This window comes from Mirounga angustirostris, unplaced genomic scaffold, assembly GCF_029215605.1.
Source record: "Mirounga angustirostris isolate CCGP_5_RB_7025 unplaced genomic scaffold, mMirAng1.0.hap1 SCAF_14, whole genome shotgun sequence".
NCBI lineage: Eukaryota > Metazoa > Chordata > Mammalia > Carnivora > Phocidae > Mirounga > Mirounga angustirostris.
This window is the reverse complement of record NW_026991722.1, coordinates 72,859,314-72,868,800: the sequence shown is the minus strand read 5'-3', so window position 1 is coordinate 72,868,800 and position 9,487 is coordinate 72,859,314.

Sequence of the window (9,487 nt, the reverse complement as noted above, 5' to 3'; positions counted from 1 at the left end):
GCCCAGAAATAAACTCTTGCAAATACGGTCAAATACTTTTCAGAAAGGGTGCCAAGACCATTCTTTGGGGAAAGGACAGGCTTTTCAACAAATGTTGTTAGAAAAATTGGATACCCACATGTAAAAGTATGAAGGTGGACCCTTGCCTTACACCATATATAAAAATTAACTCAAAATAGATCTAAAACATAAAGCTATAAAACTCTTATTAGAAAACATAGGGGAAAAGCTTTATGTCACTGGATTTAGCAATAATTTCTTCAAAAGCACAGGCAACAAAAGAAAAAAATAGTTAACGGGACTATATCAACATTTAAAACTTGTGCATCTAAGACCACAATTAACAGAGTATAAAGGCAGCCTACAGAATGAGTGAATATATTTGCAAGTCATATCTAATAAGGGGTTAAAATCCAGAATGAATATATATATATATGTAGTAGGAGAGGTGTATATGTATCTCCTACAATGCAATGATTAAAAAAAAACCCTAAATAAGCTGATTAAAAAATATGCAAAGTAAAAATAGATGCAAAATCCTTAGCAAGATACTAGTAAACAGAATTCAGCACTACATAAAAATTATATAACATGACCAAGTAGGGTTTATTCCAGGGATGCAAGGCTGGTTCAGAAAAGACAATCTATGTAATCCACCATATTAACAGGCTAAAGATTACACACACACACAACTATTAGAGCTAATAAACAGCTCAAGGTTGCAGAATACAAGATCAATATACAAAAAACAATTGTGGGGTGCCTGGGTGGCTCAGTTGGTTCAGTGGCTGCCTTTGGCTCAGGTTGTGATCTGGGGGTCCTGGGATGGAGCCCTGCATCAGGCTCCCTGTTCAGCATTCATTTGTGCTCTTTCTCTCTCTCTCTCAAATAAATAAAATCTTAAGAAAAAAACTAATTGCATTTATATACATTTGCAAGACATAACCAAAAATGAAATTAAGAAATTAATTCCACTTACAATGACATCAAAAATATAAAATACTTAGAAATAACTTTAACAAAAGAAAAACAAGACTTGCACACTGAAAACTACAAAATATCTTTGAGAGGAATTAAGATGTAAATAAATTGAAAGACATCATGTGTTCAAAAATTGTAATAGTATGGTTAAGATGGTGATATTCTCCATCTTACATTTCCAGTTGATCTATAGATCAGCATAAATCCTATCAAAATCTGTGCACAAAACAGTTAACATAGCAGGCCCAGGGATACTATCATTTGAAAATCCTGCTTCCAAGGTTGGCCCTTGGCTAGGATCTGGGAATTTGTGTTTGGGGAGGGTTCCACCACCCCAACTGATAAGAGTAGCTCAGTGTGCCTTAATTGTTTATGCAAACAACATAGTTTACCGGCTTTCCTCCTGGGAGTATGGAATTTTGGTATGCATTAGGCAGAAGGTGCCTTCATGACAAGCCCCCTTAAAAACCTTTAGCACAGTCTCTAATGAGCTTCTCTCATAGACAACATTTCACAGATGTCATAACTCATTACTGGGAAGTTATGCTAAATCAAGCCAGTCACAAAAGACCTCCTATTGTATGATTCCATTCATATGAGATGTCCAGAATAGGCAAGTCCATAGAGAGAGAGCATCTGCTGCACGCAAAGTCTAGAGTGTTGTAGTCAACTGGGCTGTGGAGTTAAGCAGTCTTTGACTTGAACCTCACAGTTGCTACTTGCTGGTACAAAAGTTTGATTAAGTTGCCTAATCTCTCCAAATCCCTATTTCCTCAATGTAAACTGGGAAAAATAAAAGTATTTCCCAAGAATGGTGTGAAGGTTAGATGAGATAATGCATGAAAAGTGCCTAGTCCAGGGTCTAGCACATCTTAAGCATCAATGGATGTTGTCTATTTTTTTTTTTTTAAGATTTTATTTATTTATTTGACAGAGAGAGAGATAGTGAGAGCAGGAACACAAGCAGGGGGAGTGGGAGAGGGAGAAGCAGGCTTCCTGCCGAGCAGGGAGCCCGATGTGGGACTCGATTCCAGGACCCTGGGATCATGACCTGAGCCGAAGGCAGACGCTTAACGACTGAGCCACCCAGGCGCCCTGGATGTTGTCTATTATTGGCTATTATAAAAAAGTGTTAGTCATCTTTTTTTTTTTTTTTTTTTGAGAGAAAGAGAGCGCACAAGCAGAGGGAGCATCAGGCAGAGGGAGAGTGAGAAGCAGGCTCCCCGCTGAACAAGGAGCCCGATGCGGGGCTCGATCCCAGGACCCTGGGATCATGATCTGAGCCGAAGGCAGATGCTTAACGACTGAGCCACCCAGGCGCCCCAAAAGTGTTAGTAATGCTTAATGACTGAGCCACCCAGGCGCCCCAAAAGTGTTAGTAATCTTAACTCTTAGATCCCTCACAGAATTCAACAATCTGTTGGTAGCTAGTCATGACCCTTCTCTCTCCATTGAAAAATTATGAAAACAATTATGAGTTACAAATTTAGCTCAGGTTCTTAAAAGTGTACTCAGCAGACCACCAGCATTGGGATCACCTGGAAACTTTTCAGCAATGGAAATTCTTGACCCACTGAATCAGAGACTTTGGGAGTGGGCCCAGCAATCTGTGTTTCCACAGCCCTCCAGGTAATTCTTTTTTTTTTTTTTAAGATTTTATTTATTTATTTGAGAGAGAGAGAGCACAAGCAGGGGGGAGGGGCAGAGGGAGAAGGAGAAGCAGACTCCCCGCTGAGCAGGGAGCCCTACATGGGGCTCCATCCCAAGACCCCGGGATCATGACCTGAGCCGAAGGCAGACGCTTTACCGACTGAGCCACCCAGGCGCCCTGCCCTCCAGGTAACTCTAATGCATGCTCAAGTGAAAAACAGTAAGTGACAAGCACAGTGTTCAAAGGGGTGGGTTTGAGACCAGATCACAAGTGTTCAAATTGTGATTGACTCTGCCACTTGCATGCTGTATGATGTTAGGCAAGTAAATTGTGCCTTTACTTTGGGGCTAAGTTTTCCCAGCTGTAATACGGGGTAATGATATAATCTAGTTTGTGAGATTGTCGTGAAGTGCTTTAGAACAGTGTCTGGCACATGGTAAGTGCCCAAGAAGATGTCGGCTGTTATTGTTACTATTATTTTAAAAGATTTTATTTATTTATTTATTTATCTATTTATTTATTTATTGTGCACAAGCGGGAGGAGGGGCAGAGGGAGAAAGAGAATCTCCAGCAGACTCTGTGCTGAGCACGGAGCCCAACGTGGGGCTCCATCCCACAACCCCAAGATCATGACCTGAGCCAAAATCAAGAGTTGGACACTCAACCGACTGAGCCACCCAGGCACCCCTATGTTGGGTATCATTATTATTATTATAAGCTACTTCTATCACCTAAATATGAAATATAAGATATTTCCCAAGTTCATATAATTATTGGAGAACCAGATATGGAAAGCTGGATTAGCAATGTAGAATCTGTTTACAACAAAACTTTTTAAAGTCACAAGATATATCATTATACAAAGTTTTTTTTTTTAAGACTTTATTTATTTATTTGACAGAAAGAGAGCACAAGCAGGGGGAGTAGCAGGCAAGGGAGAGGGAGAAACAGGCTCCCCGCTGAGCAGGGAGCCCAATGTGGGGCTCAATCCCAGGACCCTGGGATCATGACCCGAGCCAAAGGCAGACGCTCAACCGACTGAGCCACCCAGGAGCCCCTATCATGATACAAAGTTTTAAAAAGAATTTCAAAAATACTCTTCCTCTGAGATTTAAGACCATGTATGCAGTTGCACTCCACCCCCCACCGCTCTGCCTTTGAGTAGAAACCAAAGTGACTGCAAAAGGTCATAAGGTTATGCCTTATGGTTAAACAAAGGAAAAAGTGATGTAGAAAACTGAAGTAGTGTGTGGGCCACACTTAATAAAAAAGCAGCTATAAATGTTTGCGGGCTAATGTCCACCAATAGGAAAGTTCCATGAGCAGCCCCTGGCTGGCTCAGTCGGAAAAGCGTGCAACTCTTGATCTCAAGGTCGTGAGTTTGAACCTCACGTTGGGTATAGAGGTTACTTAAGTTAATAAAACTTAAAAAAAAAAAAAAAAAAAAAAAGGAAAGTCCCATTAGCAAATATCTGTGGTCCTATTGATGATGTAATTTTGATATGTAGGTGAGTTCCAGAGCCGAGGGCCAAGAAAGAATTCTTGAGATGTCTTTGGTGCAAAAAGGTGATTTTATTAAAGCATGAGGACAGGACCCATGGGCAGAAAGAGCTGCTGCCCAGGGATTGTGAAGAGCAACTAATTATATATTCTGGAGTTGGGGGAGGTAAGGAAAAGGGAGGTTTTCTTTTTTTTTTAAACATTTTATTTATTTTTTGACAGAGAGAGACACAGTGAGAGAGGGAACACAAGCAGGGGGAGTGGGAGAGGGAGAAGCAGGCTTCCCGCGGAGCAAGGAGCCCGATGCGGGGCTCAATCCCAGGACCCTGGGATTATGACCTGAACTGAAGGCAGACGCTTAACGACTGAGCCACCTAGGTGCCCCAAAGAGAGGTTTTCAAAAGAATTTTTTATGCTAAAAGAGGACAACCTACAAGATATTGGAGGCCTTGTCATTGTCAAGTTTTTCCCTCTAGTAAAGCATAACATTAAGACAGCTGGGAGCTTCCTTCTGGAAGTTAGGTTATTGACAAGAATGCTTTTATTGATAAGAATGCTTTTTTTCTTGTGAATCACGAAGACATTTTGTAAGCTGACGGAGACCCATATCCTGCAGGACTGTGATCTCTATTAGCTAACCATTTTTTTCCCTTCCCTTAGCGTTAGGGCAGCCAGGAGTGCCTGAGAAATGTCCCACCTGTCCCACCTGGGAGTGGGGGGGCAGGAGGGGGCGGAAAGCAGGGTGTCAGCTTGTGCTTTGTCCTCAGCTTGCCTTCTGCCCCTTCATCACTATTTTGATACATCAAGCAGAGTGAGTTTTATTCTCCTCCTGAATACCTGTGGCACCATTTATTTCCTGAGTGGTACACTCAGTATAGCTTTCTTCATGTTCTCCACATTATTTTCAAGTGTTCTTACCCTTAAATCATGTACCAAAACAGCAAGGATTTTGGAGATTTTCCAGTTTGACTTAAATGCCTGCAACCTTGGGTCAGTGACTTCATCTCTAGGAGTTAAAGGTCTTTAGAAAACAGTCTGGTTGCAGGAAGGGTGGTACCCAGGCACTAGTTTTGAATCTGTGTTTGCATAAGAACATACTTTTTTTGTTTTGTTTTTAAACTTAGGTGAAATGTTTATTCACGGTGGTGAGTGGGTGAAGAAGCATTACAGGAGATTTTGGCGGAAGGGAATACAATCCTCCGCCCCACCCTCCAGGCTAGCTCTTGCTGCACCCTGGAAGGTAAAAATACACTCCTCAAAGAGTTGTTGAGATGATGAAATGAGCCTAGCCCAGTGCCAGGCAGGTTTGCTCTAAGATTCTATTAGTGTGCAACTTCTACAGAAATCTCAAGTAGGGTGGTCCCTGCTGCCCTCTAGATCTTCTGCTTGGTTTGTAAAGTATTCTGCTATTAATTTTTAATTACAGCTGGCCCTTGAACAACACGGGAGTTAGGGACGCCAGTTCCCCACACAGTCAGAAATCCACATATAACTTTTGACTCCCCCAAACCTTAACTACTAATGGCCTACTGTTGACCGGAAGCCTTACCAATAATAAAAACATCGATTAACACATATTTTGTATGTTCTATGTATTATATACTGTATTCTTACAATAAAGTAAGCTAGAGAAAATAAAATGTGATTAAGAAGATCGTAAGGACAATACATTTACAGGACTGTCCTGTACTTACCGAAATAAATCCAGGTGGACCCACAGAGTTTAAAACCCATGTAATTAAAAAGTTGGCTTTCTCTAGACCTGGCCGTCAGGGAGAGCCTTTCAGATGACCCTGCAAGAGGCCAAGAGGCACATGAAAAGATACTCAACATCACTAATTAGAGAAATGCAAATCAAACCACAAGGAGGTAACACCCTGCACAGCCATCAGGATGGCTATTATTAAAACAAAAACAACAACAAAACCCAGAAAAGCCGATGTGGAAAACAGTATGGTGGTTCCTAAAAAATTAAAAATAGAATAACCATATGATCCAGCCATTCCACTTTTGGGTATATATCCAAAAGAACTGAAAGCAGGATCTGGAAAAGATATTTGTACACCCATGTTCATAGCAGCATCATTCACTTCTAGCCAAAAGGTGGAAGCAACCCAAATGTTCTATCAGCAAATGAATGGATAAGCAAAGTGTGGTCTACCCATACAATGGAACGACTTTCTGACAATTGCTACAACATGCATGAACCCGAGAACATGATGCTAAGTGAAAGAAGCCAACCACAAAAGACAAATGCTCTAGATGCTACTCATGTGAGGTGCCTACCATAGTCAAACTCATAGAGACAGAAAGCAAAACAGTGGTTACCAGGGGCAGGGGGATTGGGGAGTTTTATTTAATGGAGACAGAGATTCAGTTTTGCAAGGTAAAACAGTTCTGGTGGTTGGTTGCACAACAATACGAATATACTTAACAGCACAGAACTGTACACTTAGAAATTAGATGGTAATTAGAAATTTAAATGGCGGGGTGCCTGGGTGGCTCAGTTGTTGAGCGTGTGCCTTCGGCTCAGGTCACGATTCCGGGTCCTGGGATCGAGCCCCGCATCGGGCTCCCTGCTCTGCAGGAAGCCTGCTTCTCCCTCTCCCGCTCCCCCTGCTTGTATTCCCTCTCTCGCTGTGTCTCTCTCTGTCAAATAAATAAATAAAATCTTTAAAAAAAAAAAAGAAATTTAAATGGTAAATTTTATGTTTTGTTTGTTTGACCACAATTAACAATTAAAAAAAAAAAAAAGAGGAAAGAACTTGCCGGTCAGTGGGAGGGCTGCTGTTTGCTGCCAGCTTCCAGCTGTAGCACCTTTGGATTCTGCACAGCCTTCACGCCGGGACACGCTTCCCAGGGGCTCTCCGCTGATGACTGAGCACAGCAGGGAGACTAGGACCATGACATTCGTGTCCAACATGAGACAACTCTAACGGGCAATCTGCTCTGGGACAACCCTCCCTGGGGCGGCCAAGTCCATGCTTTGGTCTGAGGTTCTTGCTTCCTGTTTCTTTCCTTTCCTTTCTCAGACACCAAACCTGCAATCTGGTCTGAAGGCTTTCTCTGCCCAGCACTGCTTCCTCCTTCTCTGTGACTCACAGCGGTATCTCCACTAACCCTCTTTGTGCTCCTAACTTGGTCTGACCCTCTGTTAATTGGAGGACCCAACTAACACAAGAAACATGTGAACATATGCTCATTGTGAAAAATTTTTAAATGTTACTTGGTTAAACATACTTCAAAGCGAGAGATCCTCTTGCACAATCCTGCCGTTATCCCCAGAAGCTACTAAAGTCAGCAGCTTGATGTAACCTACACCTGCACTAATCTAGTAGCCACTAGTATGAGTAACAAGTGCTTGAAATGTGGCTAGTCCTAATTGAGATGAGTTATAATTGTAAGTACATACTGGAATTCCAAAATGAGAATAGAAGCCATCTCTCTGATGACATTTCTTTTTTTTTTTTTTTAAAGATTTTATTTATTTATTTGAGAGACTGAATGAGAGAGAGAAAGAGCACATGAGAGGGGGGAGGGTCAGAGGGAGAAGCAGACTCCTTGCTGAGCAGCGAGCCTGATGCGGGACTCGATCCCGGGACTCCAGGATCATGACCTGAGCCGAAGGCAGTCGCTTAACCAACTGAGCCACCCAGGCACCCTCTCTGATGACATTTCTAATGATTACATGTTAAAATGATGTTTTGGATGTATTGGGTTAAATGAAAAATATTATTTAAATTAGCTTCACTGGTTTCTTTTCACTTTTTTAATGTGGTTACTATAAAATTTAAGATGACATATGGGCTGACATTCTCTTTCTATGGAACAACACTGTTGTACACCTGTGTGGTCTGACAGAACTTTCTACAGTGATGGAAATGTTCTGTATCTACACTGTCGAATATGTGAGCCACTAGCTACCACATCTCTTGAGCACTTGAAATGTGGCTAATCCAATTGGGAAACTGAGTTGTTAAATTTTAATTAATTAAGTCAGGGGCGCCTGGGTGGCTCAGTCAGTTAGGCATCTGACTCTTGATTTTGGCTCAGGGCGTGACCTCAGGATTCTGATCTCAGGGTCCTGAGACTGAGCCCCACGTTGAGCCCTGCGCATGCCTCGCGCTGACCAAAGAGCCCGCTAAAGATTCTCTCTCTCTCCCTCTGCCCCTTCACCCCCACGCTCACTCTCTCAAAAAAGATTTTTTTTAAGTTAATTAAGTTGAACTTTATACAGCCGGTGGCCAGTGGCTAGAGGCTACCCTACTAACAGTGCCTCCTGCTTGATTGAGGTGTAACACATTATACCCTGTATGTTAAGGTGCACAAATCTTAGATGTAAATCTTTTTAAAAAATTTTTTATTTCAATTCAATTTAATTAACATATACTGTATTATTGGTTTCAGAGGGAGAATTCAGTGATTCAGCAGTTGCATACAAACCCCTGGTGCTCATTACTTCAAGTGCCCTCATTAATGCCCATTACTCAGTTACCCCATCTCCTCACCCCCCTCCCCTCCAGCAACCCTGTTTGTTTCCTATAGTTAAGAGTCTCTTACGGTTTGCCTCCCTCTCTGTTTTCGTCTTATTTTATTTTTCCTTCCCTTCTATGTTCATGTGTTTTGTTTCTTAAATTCCACATATGAGTGAAATCATATGGTATTTGTTTTTCTGACTGACTTATTTCACTGAGCATAATACCCTCTAGTTCCATTCACGTCATTGCAAATGGCAAGATTTCATTCTTTTTGATGGCTGAGTAATATTCCATTGCATATATATATATATATATATATATATATATATATATATACCACATCTTTATCCATTCATCTGTCGATGGACATCTGGGCTTTTTCTATAGTTTGGCTATTGTGGGCATTGCTGCTATAAACATTGGGGTGCATGTGCCCCTTTAAATCACTACGTTTGTATTCTTTGGATAAATACCTAGCAGTGCGTGCAATTGGTGGGTCGTAGGGTAGCTCTATTTTTAACTTTCTGAGGAATCTCCATACTGTTTTTCAGAGTGGCTGCACCATTAGATGTACTTCTTGATGAATTTTTCATAAACGTGTAACTCTATAACCACCATCAAGATAAAGATCTAAAGTATTCCCAGCACCCCAGGAGGCCCCCTTATGCTCTATCCCCATCAGTAACACCCTCCTCCACAGGAAACCTCTATTTTGATCCTTATCATCATCACAAGTTAGTTCTGCTTATCCTAGAATTTCCCATAAGTGAAAACGTATAGTCTGTACTCCTTCGAGTCCAGCTTTTTTGCTCTGTCTGAGAAATTCAACCACGTTGTTGGATGTAGTAGTAGGTTTCTTCTTTTTTCTTTCTAAACA